We start from the raw sequence: 18,289 nt of genomic DNA, 5'->3' as shown, positions 1-18,289 counted from the left end.
TTCGAAGTTGATGCGGCACGCTAAAATATTGTAATCTATACATAGGGCACTATACTCACTGTGACTTGATGAGATATAACAATATTACTAACGACTTCGGGAAGCCTCGTCAGTGTAACAGAATTATGCGCCGTCGGGCGATAAAAGTTCAACAATGAAAATAATCTGAGGTAGATATGAAACCAAAGGATATAAGCAAGCGATTTTTCTGTACATATCGCATCTGAATGGTGACAAGTTAAAGGTATAACGTTTGTGTCGTAATTATTGTTTTTATGTATAACTCCACGATTCAGGACATGCTTTTACACTGAAACCTAGAATAGCAGCCGTGTGTCAACTTTCGGACGAAATGTTTGGCTAATGCTATAAGAGGTTCTTGATGATACCAATAACGCTCTTATATTCATTGTTTGAGATTAAAAGCATTTTTCAACTCTGCAAATCGGCGAAAACGTAGACCTTTTATTTATTTGGCCCTCGCAGGTATTTTGTGAGAGATTAGGAAATTCTGCAGCTGGAAAGATCACTTAAGTTGTTCAATAATGTCATGACATGATTTTCTCTCATTTAGTTTGGTGACTGGTCAAAACACCTTGTCTCCACAGCATTCAAGGGAAAAACACCTGTAACTTCTAATTTATCTTTCTGCGCCATCAACATCGGTGCATTTCCTACGTCCGGCTCACACCTGCATTTGCACAGTATCCATGCAGAAGAAGGAGGAGAAGGAGGAAGAGGAGGAGGAGGAGGAGGACAAGAAGAAGAAGAAGAAGAAGAAGATTCATGTGATGCCATAGGATTCCGCAAGAGTAAAGACAATTCGCTATATTTTGTTTTGTGCAAATATTGCGCGTTAAATTTACGAGTACGGGTTGTTCCAAGCCGACTCCTTGATAAATAGCAAAAATGACAGTCATGTAGAATGAATCGATCAGATAGGCTGGACTAGCAAACGCGTACATCATCATCACAATAGTCATGTTTTTTGACTAAAAGATCTCAATACTGCATGCTTAAATTTTCCCTTTATAGTAGATAATGAATGATTTGCAAACCGAGTTTCTTAGTTGATATGATTACTCTTTTACTTTTTGCTATCACTTCGTAATTCCAAGGAGAATTTGACACCGGTGTGTGTAAATTATAACATGTTATGTTATTTTCATACAGAAGCATAAAAGTGACAAAAACACAATACTTGTGCTTGATTTCTCTGCGTTGCTATAGTTCTCTTGACAGCTGACATTTTAAGTGGAAGTGCATCATGACTTCACCTAGTTTTGCAGTCATAGACTCTTTTATAGTTCGCTTTCAAAAATCTTATTTATCCTTCCTCGTTTTCACAGTCTGTGCTTTAGTGAGTGTATTGCCAACAGGAACAGTCTTTTTACAAGTGTTAACTTACTAAATTAGGTGTTAAGACATCCACTAAAAGTTTGATCATTTGACAAAAGCCTTTCTCACATACTGATGATGAGAATCACCAGAACTCGGTCTTTAGATTAACAGGCGAAAATTCCTGTCAGAAATACAATCTAAAGTCGAGGAGTTAACAATACTCTATGACACCAGAACACCAGCCCGCGTTCCATGAAAAAATGGACATAATTATGAAAGCAATTCTCCGTTTTGCGATGTGCAATTTTGATCAGTTGCTGGTGCACGATAATGTAGTACCATCCAACGAGCAAATAGTCATGATCTTTTCACATTTTGATACCTGATGCTGTCCATCCAACTGCTTCTAAGTAAACACGACTTGTGTTCCTTTCTGGGTTTCTGTGTGCACTGTATGTCGATGCTGTCGCTGTTCCCTGGAAGAGTGACGGAAACGGATATGGAGCCTTTTCAAACGAAATTAAGTGTATGTCGATGTCAATTAATGCTTTTATTCCTACACTTCCCCTGTCATCTTGTGGGCGTTATTGCATCGTTTCTCGCGGTATTGTGTTAAAAACAGCACGGTGTTGACACACTTGATTTTAAGGGGACGTGCTCTGATGTGAGAACCGGGTTTATTGCTTGGTTGATATGTGATGCATGGTGTAAACGGAGAGTCTGGCACAGTCGTATTTCTCAAGGTATCGGAATTGTCTTCAGATCATAATGATTGCAGATGAAGGAGGATGAGAGAACGACACAGGTAAGGAAGAATGATGACATTTACTGTGAATTTTGTCTTCTGTGACAAAAGTTTGGAATATACCATTAGTTAATGCAGCAAAAATAACTGTCCATCAGCAGTGGCTTAATGTATACTCCTTGAAGGTAATATTTCCGTGAGTGTATCTTGTTTGTTATTTGTTTCTATGAAATGACAATGTTATATGCAAGATGACTGTTCGTGAAATTTTAGTTGAAGCAAAACCTATACTGATCACTACAAAATCACTGACAACAGTTGGTAGTGGTAGGTAAGAATCGATGAATGGTGATGGTAAACTCCACACCACGTAAATACCATATGTGTCAAATTTTTACAAATTGCGAAAACATGTCTGAAAAAGTAGATTTATTCCCCTGGTCATCTTAAAAGTTATTGCTTTACAAAAGGGCCCATCGTACTAATATGGCATTATGATTATTAGGCCTATGAGATATTACAGGACTTGATCGCGGCCACATTATGCCGAAATCATCTTAGTTTGACACTGTATATAAAAGTTTGTCTTCTCAAAATAAAATAATGGGGATTGGAATTCACTGAATGATAAAATTAAGCAAGAAGGCAAGAAGAACCGATCTAGTGTAAGCACAATCTTATACCGACGTCAAACAAAGCTGACCTCGGTGTAAAAGTGACATTTTTATTTTGGCAATATCAATAGAAAGAGATTGTTATTACATTCAATGTAAAATAATGAAATTGATGCTTTTCCAAGTGTTAATTGACGGATCATTCTGGTCGATACGCAAGTTCATTCTTTGTTTGAAAAGGATCAATGACTTCCATAAATTATTACGTAAAGCTTACGCACTATGTCGCTCTAAAACGAGTAAAGTAGGGGAACGTGGGGCAGGATGGGCCACATTTCACTAAATAATGTGCTTTATTTCAAATATTACGTCACAAACTCAGTTAATGTGTAAACAGGATTTACAAAGATTGTGTAAGGTAACACAATCACACGTAATATCATCTTAATTGCCTACTTTTATTTTACGTAATAGCCATCTCAAAATAGTCAAATTTGTCCCATCCTGCCCACAAACGTGGGGCACGATGGGACAAACAATGAAGATGCATATTTCCGTGTTCCACTTGAAACGGTCGCTCTTTCTTTTGTAATTCCGGACCACTCCGAAACAGAAAAAAGAATAAAACATATACATTAACCTTATCCCATATCAAAATTAATATGATGGGGCAAGATGGGACACCCGCCCATCCTGCCCCGAGGTGGATGTCCCATCCTGCCCCATGCACACACACACTACACTTCTAAGCTGTACACAATACATGCAATGACATTCAGTCTGCCTACATTTTGTGAAATAAACTTGATGTATATACTATAAAAACCACACGATATCAACGTTCTACCGTTCTTCATATTATGCCAGGGATACATTTCATAACCTCAGAAATTCTGCCGTCATCGATATCAATTTTTGCGTTTGTTCACCAAAGCTCAAGAGAATCTCAGCTTCACAGAGCGTAAAGATGGCTTCCTGACAGCGTGCTTTTTATCAGTGCAGATTATAGTGCCCTCTGATGCTTACTTAGATAGTTATCGCATTGTCCCATCCTGCCCCGTGACCCATCTTACCCCACGTTCCCCTACCCTTAACCGATTGAGGAAACAGAAAGGTCATTGGGACCAGTGTGTCCATGAGCTAACTCCGAACTGGCTTATTAGCTCACGTGCAATTATAATTTAGTACCATTGACCTTTATATTTTCTCGGTTGATTAGACTCGTCACCCGTTTTAGAAATGTCATAATGTATAAGCTTGCCAGGCGTAACAATTTTATTCATGGAATTCATGTTCAAACAGCATGATAATGAGCATGCGTAGACCAGGGGCATGTTTCACTGTAACATGGGAAATCGATCCAACTTCGATCCCACAACTTTTCCTGAGATCAGCTGAATCAAACTTAAGAATGATCTCAGAGCTTAGTGAAACAGGCGCCAGTTAACGAGAATGCAGGGTCTCTCAACTTATACGGAAACATCCATTTCTCTGTTTTTGCATTGCATGCTCTACCAAACTTGTTTTTCTTTCTCTTAATCTTGCCAAAAGACCAGGCCTGCATGCTGTCAGGCGGATGTGCTGGCAAGCAACATTTACAAGGATAATATGAATAATCATTGCATCGCGTATGCTTATCTCACTGATTTTGAAAACCTTCTTGTCTGTTGGTACAAATGACCTTTTTCTGTTCATGCGCAAAGTGAAACTACGAACTGGCTTATTATTAAGAGCTGGTGACAAAAGTGGCGTATCGTCTTACACCACCTGACTTCGGAAGTAACCGAGCACATGACTGTATGGGTAAGGTTGACAAAACCCATTTTCTAGTATCAAGTCACAAATCTAGTTGATGCGCTACTCTTATTGTATAATATATATATATATATATATATATATATATATACACATACATATATATATATATATATATATATATATGATAAAAACCTAAAATGACATTAATGCGCTTTAATCGCCAGGATATAGCGTTTTAATGTCATTTTAGGTTTTTATCATTATGTATATATATATATATATATATATATATATATATGTATATATATATAATATGAATTATATATATGTTTATATATAATACAATATATATATATAATATGTAATATATATATACATATATTTCATATATAAATGTACATAGTTGTGTATATAATGAATATAAGAAATTGTAAAATCGTGGCGGGATATCCTCTTTACGTATATTTATGAGTTTGTTTTGTGTGTGTGTGTTTGTCTGTGTATATTGTGTCAATAGGCTTTTAAAATCTATTTGGCTACTATGGCAACTTTTGTTATTCTTAAGTAATTATTTACGCTAATATGAGTTCATAAAAGTTGCACTGAACTGTGCTGAAAGGAGTTGTTTAAAGGGATGGTATAGTATTGGTGGAGACGAGAATTGGGCTTTTAACTTTTTGTGAGGTACCAAGAGATCACTTATGAAATAGTACAGACCATACAATTTTAAGAGGAATTCAGAGTTTATTTGATAAGGATCGGTTTTGGAATGGCTGAGACATCTAAAAACAACGTAAAACAAAGCGATCATGATAAAAGCTGGGTCCCACCTTTTATTAAGATCGCTCTTTTTTTTTTTTTTTGGATATCTCCGCCATTTCAAAACCAGTTTTCATCTTATAAACGTCGAATTCCTCTTGGAATTACATGTTCTTTCATATTTCATAAAAGGTTTCTCATTATCTCACCAAAAAATGTTAGAAACCTGTTCAAGTTCTCTGTCTCAACCAAAACTATACGATCCCTTTAAGATACAATGCAAGACAACCAAGTCTTGACGACAAGGAAACTGACTTTGCCAAAGCAAGGCATCTCATGCAATGTTACCGTATATAGTATAGCTACCTCTATTGCTGGGGAGCATTACTGCGATTATGTCAAGTTTACTGAATTCTTTGGGTTTACCTCTCCGCCATAACACACTCAGTCTAGGTCTGAGATCAGAGCCATATTTCTAGCAAACATTGTATGATCAATATTTACAGCCCATTTTCTGATTATTCACTGAAACCTGCCTCACGACGTGAAAAACGACGAATCCAACTCTCGTCAACTCCGGTCAACTTGTTTGCATCTCCGCCAAGCGATGATATCCTCCCATGATAACTGATGAATGGGGCGTCTGTTCAAATCTCATCCAAAGGTTCTTTAGTCCCCTCACTGTTGCCTTATTTGACAGATCTTTAGACGTGAATAGATGACTGTTTGCGTCCTTCACAAAACTCTCTCCTTGACATACTGTGTGGCAAGAAGGACGCTGCGATCGCTAAGTGCACGAAGAAAGGATGTCTTTCAATGGTTATTGAAAGGTTCGATGGTGGTGTCTGCAAGTGGATGTTTCATTATGATGCCAATGCAACAATATTTTTAAAAGTATCGCATCATTTTAACAGTTCATCATCTCTTTATATTTTTACTATAAAAAAACCCCAATTCATCCCCACCAAGTAATTTTTCCTAACTTACCAAGGGAACTTCTGCATTCTGCTATTCAAATCGTCACGTGATGAAATTTTCGTGAAATAGATAAGCAAGGAACGTATCAAATGCGAATAACAACGAATGGTATGTAAGCCTTCAAAAGGCTTTTTTTTTCATACATCACGAGGCATATTGAAAACAATTAACAGAACTTTGAGGACGTCAGTAACGAAAAGTTAGAGGTATAAATGTAGGCTGACATTTTCAACCCTCGTATTATCGCATTATCAGCCGATTGACCGACCATCAAGAAGTAGTCCTCTTATGCGGCGTACTAACTTCCAGAGTTTGGGCTGGCATTTTTTAATACAATTTAATATCGAAGATATAAAAAGAAGAGGCTAAATTTCTATCTAATCAATAATCTTAGAGATCTGAGCTCAGGCCTGGTGTTGGACACTGCTACGCTGTTTCGGGGTTTTCGGCAGCATCAACAACGGCATCGTGCTAATCGTCATCGCCAGAACAAATGATCTCCGCGACGCTACAAACCGGTTGATTGCTAACCAATCACTGATAGACCTTTTAGTATCTGCCTTTCTTCTCTTTCTACAAGTCGTTCCGGCCTTTATTCCATCGGGTAAACCTAGAGCTCCTGATTTTGTTTGCGAATTTTGGATGAGTTGGTATCTGTTCTGGGTGCTAACCACATTAAGCGACCGGAGGTAACCTCATTGTCATTACCATTGAACGATTTTACGCTGTTACCAGGCCTATAAAATCTCTTTGGCTGTCCTATTCTCTAATGCATAATGCCATGGGCACACGGGCATAATGTTATTTGTCCGGGTCTGCGTCGATAGACAGATTAAGTATTGCCTTCTCTTTGAAGATTAAGGTCATGCTTACTGACAAGGAGGGAATTAAAATTTCGTTAAAATATCTGTCACTCTGTTCATCTATCTTTACTCTGTCAATGTCTGTCTAGTCAAGTCAACTTGAACAAAGTATGGGATTGCACTCTAATCACTTTAAACAAGACGTTTAGCTCGTAAATTCGAATAAATAGCTTAAGTTTTTAAATGAGTGCATTGCCATTAAGACACTGCCTCGTGTACATGTATCTCAAATGACGGAAATTACTCCGTGACAAATTTCAGTCGGTATAATTCAATATGTCGAAATTCCATCCGTTTGCTCAGAGAGTTTTTGAACCACTGTGTATCGTCTTCTTTATGTCCCCATAGAGGGTCAGATAAGTTAGCTGGTGGTGCTTCGCCACATGCTTACATCTATTATGATATGTGAAGTGCGAAAATTAATATCTGAAAAAAAAAGTCTGTTTATTTCCTTTGAATTGAGGAGGTATAATTCTTTTCAAAGTAATAAACTTAATTAGATATCTATTATTATAGTGACTAGAAAATTGCCAGTACAATGTGCTCCCGATATGACGAACAAAGTTAAACAAATTCTCGTTACAACGAAGTCAAAATTCAGGTCTCAAAGTTATCATTTTTAACTCTTTATGTAATATCCTGTTTGGCTGCAACGAAATCTTATATAATTATTATAAGGAAAGAAAACGTCCCGAGGACAATCTATGTTATTAGCGGGATTTGTCTATACATAATCCCGGCCTTGCGTCACAAGGTCTGTGGCGTTTGCTGTCTATTACCCACCATCTGCACTGTCCAAGACTGAAGTCAATTGCAAACCTTAATTGTAAAATCAGTTCTTGTTTTTTTTTTCTTCTGTAATTTAATGTAATATTCCACAGATTGTGTGAGGTTGAGCACAAGGCCAACGATTGCAATGTTTATAAGACATGGTTATTCAGTCACTTGTCTCCATGACTGAGTTTCAATTAATTTCATGTATTTATCTTCATTTTCAACAAAGAATATTAGTGTACACAACATATCATGCAAAAAAATAAATTTTCTGCACATGTCGAGATAAATCATGATAAGGTCTAAAATGTAAGTTCAACAAAGACAAACAATTATGTAGTTTTCATAAACATACGCCAGTAATTTGTAAAATTATTTGCTTTACCTTAAAGCGCTGTTACTCGATCATTGTTACAGTTACATGTATAAGCAGAGATATGCAGAATTTGATATTAGGGTTATAATTAGCCAAGACGGAGTTATGTAACTGTCGATGTTCTAGATGCCAAGTGCAAACCTATGAACCAAAATTTGATTCAAATTTGTAGAAGGGCCTATACACGTAGTGTAAACGAGCTGGTGCATAACAGTTTTACTACGTCCTTGGAAGATGTAAGGTGATTATTCCATTAAGCTGGTACTGTTATGTGACAATAATGGTATTCCATGTCTTAACGCCTTTTCTTTTCCTTACAATTATTGATACAGGTGGAAAGCTTCAGGGAACTCCATACCGAATCGGTTGCAGCGGTGTACGAGTTGTTGATGCATTGGTCTTGAAAGAGAAAGTAACAAAAAGTGAGAAGATCTCGATGATTTCAGTGTAACTTTTTAATGAATTTGGCTTGACGAGAAAAAAAAAGTGGCAATATCTTCTCTGACACACACTCTATAGCTGACGCTGTCGTGAAAGTAAAGAGACAAGGGCCAAAAATGAATAATTATTCTTCAATAATAATTGATGAAACCCCGCCCCTCGCAGACAATGCCACTTCATCTCTGTATATGACTCCAATATTCATAGCATTTGGGATTTTCGGTGTCATCGACAATGGGTTGGTCCTAGTCGTCATGGGGTTGGTAAACGACATGCACAACGCCACAAACTTTCTGATCGTCAACCAATCGCTCATCGACCTGCTGACGTCGTTGCTCCTCGTTGCTTACCAGATCACACCGGCATCTCCGCCAAATGGTGGCCTGGGACTAAGAGCAGTTTTCTGTGCCTTTTGGGTGAGCAAGTATCCATTTTGGTCGTTGATCATGGCCAGCGGAGCAAATCTGGTCGTTATCACATGTGAACGATTTTACGCTATTAGTTACCCACTGCGGTTTCACACTTTGGTAAGGTTTAAACACGTTGCAATTTTAGCCGCGGTGCCTTGGATGTACGCGTTGATTTTTAATATCTATATCATCGCATGGTCTGGGGTAGAGGGCCAGTTGTGTTTTGTTATGCGATGGCCCAGCGTTACTGCTGGTGTCACTATAGGGGTAATAGTCTTTGTGTTGAATTTTGTGGGTTGTTCGTGCGCATTGGTGGCGCTTTATGCCTGCATCGCCTATAAACTGCGTCTCGGGCTGACTGCGCATAATAAGGGGATAAACCATCGAGTTCAGGCGCAACAGGACGTCATTAAAACCCTCGTCATCGTCTGTGCTTGTTACGTCATCTGCTGGGCCCCAAATGATTTCTTTAATCTCGTGTATCTTATCCAAGGAGTCGGGAACTACGAAGGACTTGCGTACGAGATCACCGTTCTCATGGCTTTCGGAAATATGTGGATAAATCCTGTGATTTATGCATTTCGATATAAGAAGTTTCAGAAAGCCTTCCGAAGATTGTTCATTAAGGGAAGTCCTCAAAAAGTACCATCTCTCTACACAAACAATGCAGCTGGGTCTGTAAACTCAGGGTTCACACAGACGTAGTTGGTTCGTAAGCACCTACTTGGTCCTACATATCACCTACACTTTAACCCATAACGCGTACTAAAATTACCTGTTTTCAAGCTGATGTATAACTGGAACATATACATGTCATTTCTGAAATTTATAGCTAAAGATACTAAAACTTCGTAAACGATAAATTATGCTTTTACTCAGGTGATCAGAACTTTGCTTATCAAATAAATCCATGTATACTGTATGATACCATATCTAAAGAGGTGCAATAGCAATCTAAGGCGTAAAATAATAACTGTGGTCTAGATAAAAAACATAGTACTATTTGTCATAATTCATAACAAGAACGATGAAATCAAATGAACATAAAACAATTGAATCAGAAGAAATGCCAGTTTCCACAGCATTATTATAATGAACCCGTTTTTGTCATCCACATTGGATATTGGCAAATGCCGTCAAACTTAGGTATATCTAACAGGTTTTTTTTCAGTAGATCTATAGGATTATTGTCCTATTACACGACCAAAAAAAAATGTGTTTAATAAGAATTTACGTCGTAATCAAGGTTTAATTGATTGAAAGTCTTGATGAAGACAACGCAAAGAGACCACACAAACAAATTCAAGTCGAAGTTCAAGTTTATTTCCAGTTTTTGACAAAGTTATAATAAGCATCTCACTTTCCTTAGTGACAGAAATAATGTAAACAAGAAAATGTAAATTTAAAGAGAAAAAAAAACAATAATTGAAGCTTTATGATAGAGAAACATTGTCATGAGTATTGAAGTAATCAACATGAAGCATTCAATTCAATTAAACTTTATTTTCATTTCCATTAAATAAACAAGGAAATTATATAGAATGCACCAACAGAACATATTTGTTATAATTTCAAAAACGTAAATCAACAAAATACATGTGATCATGAGTAAATATATAATTGCATTTTTAAGATATTTACATATGCATAACACAAAAGATGGGAATGGAAATGGAAGTATTAATATGCATTGTGCGAAAAATGGAGGAACGCGTTGAAAAAAAAAATGCCTGTAGAATGTATGCTCCTTTTTTCCGATGATTTCTATTGTGAAGAACGTATCATATGTCCTTAAGACATTTCGTGAGATGCAGTTACTTCTTTATCAAGGTAAACACAACAATTCGACACCTAAAACATCCAAAAAGGTGGCCCACTAATACAATAATCATTAAGGTAATGGATTCATATCCGACTGAATAATTTTTCAACCTTCAGTTTATCAAATTAATCATATCGTTTATTTTTACTGATCTATCAATGGTTTCATCACTTCCTCATGTCTGACAATTTTCCCTCAAAATATCTTATGTTATAAATTGTCGTTTCGCCGTTAATTTCAATCCAAATCCTCATGTACCCACTGTTATATCCCTTCGTAATTTGTTACCGAATTTCTTGTTGAACCGAACAAAATAATGATGGAGTTTCGTGATAATGGATGTCTGACGTCTGATTATGAATGTTTCCCTAAGATTTGTTACTGTCGTGGATGTTACGCTATTAAGGCAAACCATTTGCATTCTGAATTCTTGATGTAAAACATGACGATGTCAGACTAACCTTCGTGTTGTCAGGCAATATACTTTTACCCCCAGGTTTTGATATAACTGTATTAGGAAAATCTCATATTCTGGTCATCAATAAATGTGACCGCCTTTCTCAAAACTCATTAAAAGCAGGCCAAAATGAAATTTTCCCACCTTTCTACACATTGTTTAAAAGAGTGGGCTCTGGGGTTTATATTAATGTATTATTTGTCAAAATATTGGAGCTCCGTACTAAACATATTGAAAAATAAAAGGATTGAAACAAGAAAGACCTGTTGGAAGTGCAGTTTCATAGAAATGGCAAAGAAATTAGTTAATCATTATAGGGTTACTCCGTGTTCTTTGTAGAAGTATTAATCAAAACATGTATTATTACCCAGTTAACGAAAGAAGGTGTGGTCAAGAGAAATTGCTAATTGGCTTATCTCGATTTCGGTCTTCTTGAAGCTGCAAAATTTTGACAGTAGTCAGAGAAAAGATCACTCTCTCTGGTACGACAAACTTTGATAGCAAAGTCAACCAAAATAAAATGATATGGTTTATTGAAGAGAATCCTAATCTGTCACTCTTTTTGCAATGGGTTTCGAGCTGGGTGGTCACAAACATACCCTCTGTTGAAGCGGTTGAGTCAGAATACACTGCCTAACCTTTGAAACTTGAAAGTAAATCCATCAATAGCCTGGATAGGGAGACAGGTTGAGCAAACCGACATTTTCTGTGCAACTCTTCTTTGCAAAATTCAGATTTTTGATAATTGCATGAAATATTGAATTGAATTCACACTCCCAATATATGCGCCATAATTCAGTCAGCTCATTTGATTCACTTTATCCAGACTGGTTCCCAATTGACATGTTCTCATATTCTTTTCTTTAATCTGTACATTTATATCTCAGTTATGTTCGGATGTACACACTGTATGTTTTATTGTCTCGAAAAACATAAAGAAATGACTGTATTTCATTTGTAATATATATTCAGTGCAGAAAATTCCCAATAAATTCATTTGAATTGAATTGCATTGAATGATAAAAATCATGATATCTAGATACCGTCTCATGCACTACGAAGAACAAACTCAAATCATGAAATCGGAATCACCCAATGAATCTAATGCATCGAAGTTGCTTTCTCATCGTTAATGTTGTGGTTGTTTGGGTTTAATTTACATCTATCTGGTGTTGTTTTTTGCTTGTTTGTAATGTGACGTAACTATAAATCGACGGAGATACCAGCAACTATACTTATATTATGTAACTATGTGAAACCCCATTCTAGGAACCGCTTTGTTTAATATTGCTTTTGTTAACGTCATTGTCGCGTGTGTTCAGCTCATGTGATATGAAAGTCGTAAACACATGACATAGATATGAGGGCTAATGATATAATGTCAAACTATAATCATAAAAAATTTCTGTGAGTGAGACCACTCTCTTTAATAAAGGTGTGGAAGAATAAAAGTGTTCGCGCCAATGCTGAACAGAATTAGTGTGAAAAGCCATCTCTTAGAGTTCTCATCGTAATTCGACATAATTTTCGTCGTAGGCAGAGACAGTTTGTAACACAGGGGACATTACGGGCTTCTTTCACACTGGGAAGTTTTCTCTAATCGTCCGTCAACCAGCCATGATTTTTTCTGTGTCAACACCCATTAAGTTATATCATACTCATCCAAATGAATCCTGTTCAGCCCGAGATGAAACTGCCTCGTACACCACCTATGTTGCCATGTGGGAAACAACCTTGAATATCGTCGGTATCCTGGACAACGCCAGCATCCTCCTATTGGTGATTTTCTTCAAAGATCTTCGAACAAGATGTCACCTCTTTCTCGCCAACCTGACGGTAGCCAGCATTCTATACTGTCTCTGTCCAATGTTGCTTCTCGCCAGCTGCCCGGAAGGATGGTACTCGAACAGTTGCCAGCGGTCAGCTCAGGTGCTGCTCTCAATTAGTGTGTGTTCATACGCGGTATTTGTTTTCACCTTGATTGCGTTATCGGTAGAACGATACATGGCGATCGTCAAACCACTCGTCTGCCTTCGAATTAGTCGCATTACTCCTCGGATAGTGCTCGTTTCTATTGGCGCCATTTGGATTTCCGGTTTGCTTGTCACCGTCAGCAATTTCCTCCTCCCCTTCTTTGTTTTCGATATCTGCTTGGAGTATTTTCATTTTAATGGGGAATTAAATTTCACATTTATCATCACATTCATTTTGTACGTATTTCCGCTGATGTGCATGGGATTCTGTTACTCGTTTTGCGTGTACGTTCTCGTAGTGCGCCAACGAAAACTCGAGAGCACTGGTGCGTGCGTTGGGTGTGCGAAACACAAGACGAACATTCGTCTAGCTGCCATGGTAATAACGACAACAATGATTTTCATGTTCTCTAGGATTCCAGCCCTATTGCATTCAGTTATCAACGCCGAACAGTATCCAGCTTTACCTTACATTACTATAATCCTACGCCCATTCATCCAGTGTGCCGAACCATTAATATGGTACGCGATGAGTACCACATTTCGCCGATATTTTCGGCTGGCACTAGGGATATGTCTTAAGCGTGTGACACAGTAAAAGGCTATCAAATGCACATTTTCAAGGGACGTCAGCAGACTTGTGATTATTGCATTCTACCATTGATGTTTTAAATTTTGTTATTTTTTTTGGCTGTTCGTACACCTAAAAGGTCAGTGATGATATTCCGATTGGTCGTATACGGGACCAAAACCAGTAATAGAAAGATAGACGTGAAGACGATATACATCATGAATATTGTGGTTGCGCCATCTGTCTTCTGAGATGCATTCATATTATTTTTTCCGTGTATGCATTTTCATGTGAATTGCGGAGAGCTTGGCTATCCAACTGAAGGAAGGAATTCAAGTAAGCATCTCCTTGTCGATGCTTTATGTATAATTCGTTGATATTAGTCATCGTGAAAGTAAACAAAACCTAAGACTACAATTGATATTCTTGTACTATTTTAATCACTGGTATATGTAATTCGCATGAATTAGATCTGACGAAGTTGATAAAGTTTATCACTCATGCTATATAAGCGTTGTAAGAAAGCTGTAGAAAAAAGCAATATTTCTTCAATTGTATTTAGCTCCGTCATCACATTCAAAGCTCATATTTCCATTTTCTTTTTGACATGGCATTGAATTAGCTTAGAATATCAGGAGTAATTTCGTTAAAGTTATATAATCTTATATGCAAAAAGTGTGTGGTAATCATCCATATATTTCATAATTTTCACCTAAAGGTGGCTTATTTCACCAATTGCACCTATGTCATGTGTGTGTGTGTGTGTGTGTTTTCTAGTAGGTATTGTGACGGGTACATAAGACCTTTTGTTGAAGTTCAGATTGCACAAAAATAATAATGATAATAACCTAATAAATCACGGTAACATATAATTTATGTTACTTGTCCCGAGAAACTTCTTGTAGTCTGAAATAGTCATTAGTACACCGCACACCCTGAAGGCTCATCTACATTTGTTTCAAAATTGCCAGCAAGATGTACAAATTAGTCACTGTTGGTACTTTTACATCGATGCACACATTTGTTTCTTAATCTACTAAAATTACCCACAAAAAATGTGACATTTACATTAAATGTTACCGGGGGGAAATGCATCAATGATGGGCTCCCGTAAAGTTTACATATATATTTCTGGAAATGGGGAAAAAATTATTTTTTCTTTAAAGAAGAAAAAAAGATCAGTATAGTTCGACAATATCAATTGTTGATCATGTTATACTTGCTTTCTGCTTACTCTCTATTCTCATTCTTGCTTTTCGACAGAATTGCATCCATTATTGTATTTCAAAGCTTTTTTTTTTAAATATACACATGTACATTTTTACTAAATCCTAAATTGTATCCGTCTGTTAAACGCAATTTATATACCCCATGCCTCGACGAAATGCATTTCTTTATAATTCTATATCTATTGTTGTCATGTCATTGCAATGAAACTATATGCATATAAAATCATGGCCGCGGATTCATTAGTGTCCAATCCCCAGTAACCATAATAACAATAAAGATACCCAATTAATAAGGTAGCAAGAGTCATGAATGACAACGGCTTCAAAATTCGCCTTTTATATACACATTTCCCCCCTAAATCCAAAATCTTATTATAAATTAGCAGTCTTATACACAACTTTAGGTAGGTTATAATTTCCTCTTGATTGACTGAGAAATTGATTACTAATTTTCAAAATATTTGACATAAAAAAAAAGAAAATTGTTCAAAAGAATGAATAAAACATAGGAATGGATGATGTTGTTGCTGTTGTTGTTGTAGTCGTCGTTGCTGTTGTAGCAACATTTACCGGGAAGTTAAGGCACAAATTAACTCATTTTATCTGGACTAACTGTTTATGATATCTACAAACGGTTCCACGTCCGACGCTCCATCATGTCGGAATCAAGAAATATTTCCATATGCAATGATTAATTTTGTGCCTTAATTGAATGTTACCTGGATGAATCAAAACTTACTTCAGTTGATTTACAAAGAAACGATGATAAATAATGTCACTTTAATAGCGTGTGTCACGTACTGTGTTGTGTAATAGCTACAGAGACAAAAACGAAAGGTGAAGTTTGAAGGAAATAGACAAGGAATGTAGACAGAGATAATGTTCGTTATTTCGAAAGTTTGTTAATCTGCAAATAACATAAGATTCCTCAGACAGAAACACAGAAATTCCTATACATGTTCGTTAATCCCCAAAATGAAAAAAAGCTTGTTAATCCGAACATTTGTGTAGTAATTCCTAAAGTTCTTTAGTCCGAAGGTTCAATATTGACCAAAATTGAAATAAGTGTCGTTATTCCGAAGGTTCGCTAATCCAAAATTGAAAAGAAGGCGCGTACTATAAGCGAACCTTCGGAATTACGAACCCTATTTCGTTTTCGGATTAACGAACCTTCAAACCTTGTCGCCTATTTGCCTTATACAGAAAATGTTCACTACATGTCGGTTATTTTCTTTCAACTCTGGAAAATGATACAGCTCCACATTGCATCACTCATTGTAGAGCTGTTAGAAGTTATCTATCATTAAAAAGGGTTGAAGGGGCGGAATTGTGTTGCAAATCATTCATCAAAATACTTATGAGTTCCATTTTACTTTTAAGAGTTAAGAGTTATAAATCCATTATAGACAGTGTTATTATACCGTTAAATATTCTTCTAAAACACCAGAACTTATAGCTCTGAGTATAAATACAATGTGCATAAGTGACTGTACTTTCAAATTTGTCAGCAGCATCTGCTCCAGAGTTGGCGCAGCTGGGACTGGAACCAAACTGGAGGCCAGTTTTAACATTTTGATCTCGTTTGTTACAATGAATTTATGTTGTTACTCGTGATCACATGTACGGTGTTTTTTTTTTTTTTTTGAAATTGTAACAAATATGTTCTGTTAATGCATTGTATATAATTTTCCCTGTTTATTTCATGGAAATGAAAAATAAAGTTGAACTAACGAATGGTCAGTCTTTTTATTATCGCTACGAACGTGGTATGCGCGATATCCAGTGTGATAGAATATACAAATGGACACCATGCCCCCCCCCCCCCTCCTCCTACAGTCTCCCAGAGAGCTCCAAAGTTTGCTATATGTTCTTCTAATGTAATGCTTGGAAGGTTAACTTGCGCTACTCAGACGAGCGGTCATAATATACCAACTGATGGCATCATGTCTTGTTCATAGAGTCCACTTTGTAGGCCTACATTGAGTGGCGTTTCACATTACTGTTGCGAGGCGTACTAATTTAAACCAAAACGAGGCAGTAGAAACATACAAAACACGAAGTCACACACCCACTATTGATATGTACACACACTCACACACACAGGTTTATATATATATATATATATAACAAACTGGCCAAAAATGCATTATCAGTTTGTGAGTTCATTTCTTCGTAGAGCCAATACGTGAAATCTCAACACACATACATTGTATATATATATATATATATATATATATATATATATATATATATGTATATATATATATATATGAATTAAATTACTCTTGAGACACACAATATGATGATTGTATAGGTATTACATATACGTAAATACGTATACAATATAATCATAACACACATAGTATATCCACTGTGTATCAAAGCTGTAGCTATGAGCTTCGATTGGATGATATTCCCTCTGTGTGTATATATATATATATATATATATATATATATATATGTGTGTGTGTGTGTGTGTGTGTGTATGTGTGCGTGTGAGTGTGGCACACTGTCTCTATTGTTTCATTATGCTACTTCAGATAACTTTCGTTTATTATGAAGCCATGTTCTCAGCTGATTTTTTCATTTTGTATTATAATGCACTGAATTATGCTGAAAGTGTTTTTTTATATAATCATTCTTTATTCGAATTTCGTTCAATTTCATATGTTGCAGAAAGCAGAAATAAGCACACACACATACACTCACACACACACGCACACACACACTCACACACACAAAAAAAGGTTATGACGTCTATAAGAGAATTTGTCAAGGCAAATGTAAGGCATTTAAAGATGAAAAAATGAAAGTATATCTCTATATTTATAGGGAGTATTGATATAGGGAGCATTATTATAATAATGGACAATATCAAGTAAACAGGTAGAAGTTGAAGGACAGCGCATCCAATCCTTGCCAGCTTTATTCAGAATTCTTATGTTTTTCTCAGAATACGTATATTATTGCAGTCTAAAGGAACCATTTAAACATATATTATGTGTTTCTTAGGAGTGACTTATATTCTTGGAGAATGACTCTGAATTGTAAATCATTCATCCAGAAGCTGACTTTAATCATATTTATGAAGAATGACATTTTTTACCACGATGACTTTTTTTGTGCAATCAATGCCAAGCGGCGGTGTCCTCCCATTAAGACTGATAACAGCAGCATT

The sequence above is a fragment of the Diadema antillarum genome, unplaced genomic scaffold (genome assembly GCF_040938485.1).
Source record: "Diadema antillarum isolate AM-2024a unplaced genomic scaffold, OU_Dant_1.0 seq00001860_RagTag, whole genome shotgun sequence".
In the NCBI taxonomy this organism is placed as follows: domain Eukaryota; kingdom Metazoa; phylum Echinodermata; class Echinoidea; order Diadematoida; family Diadematidae; genus Diadema; species Diadema antillarum.
This window is presented reverse-complemented; position numbering follows the sequence as displayed.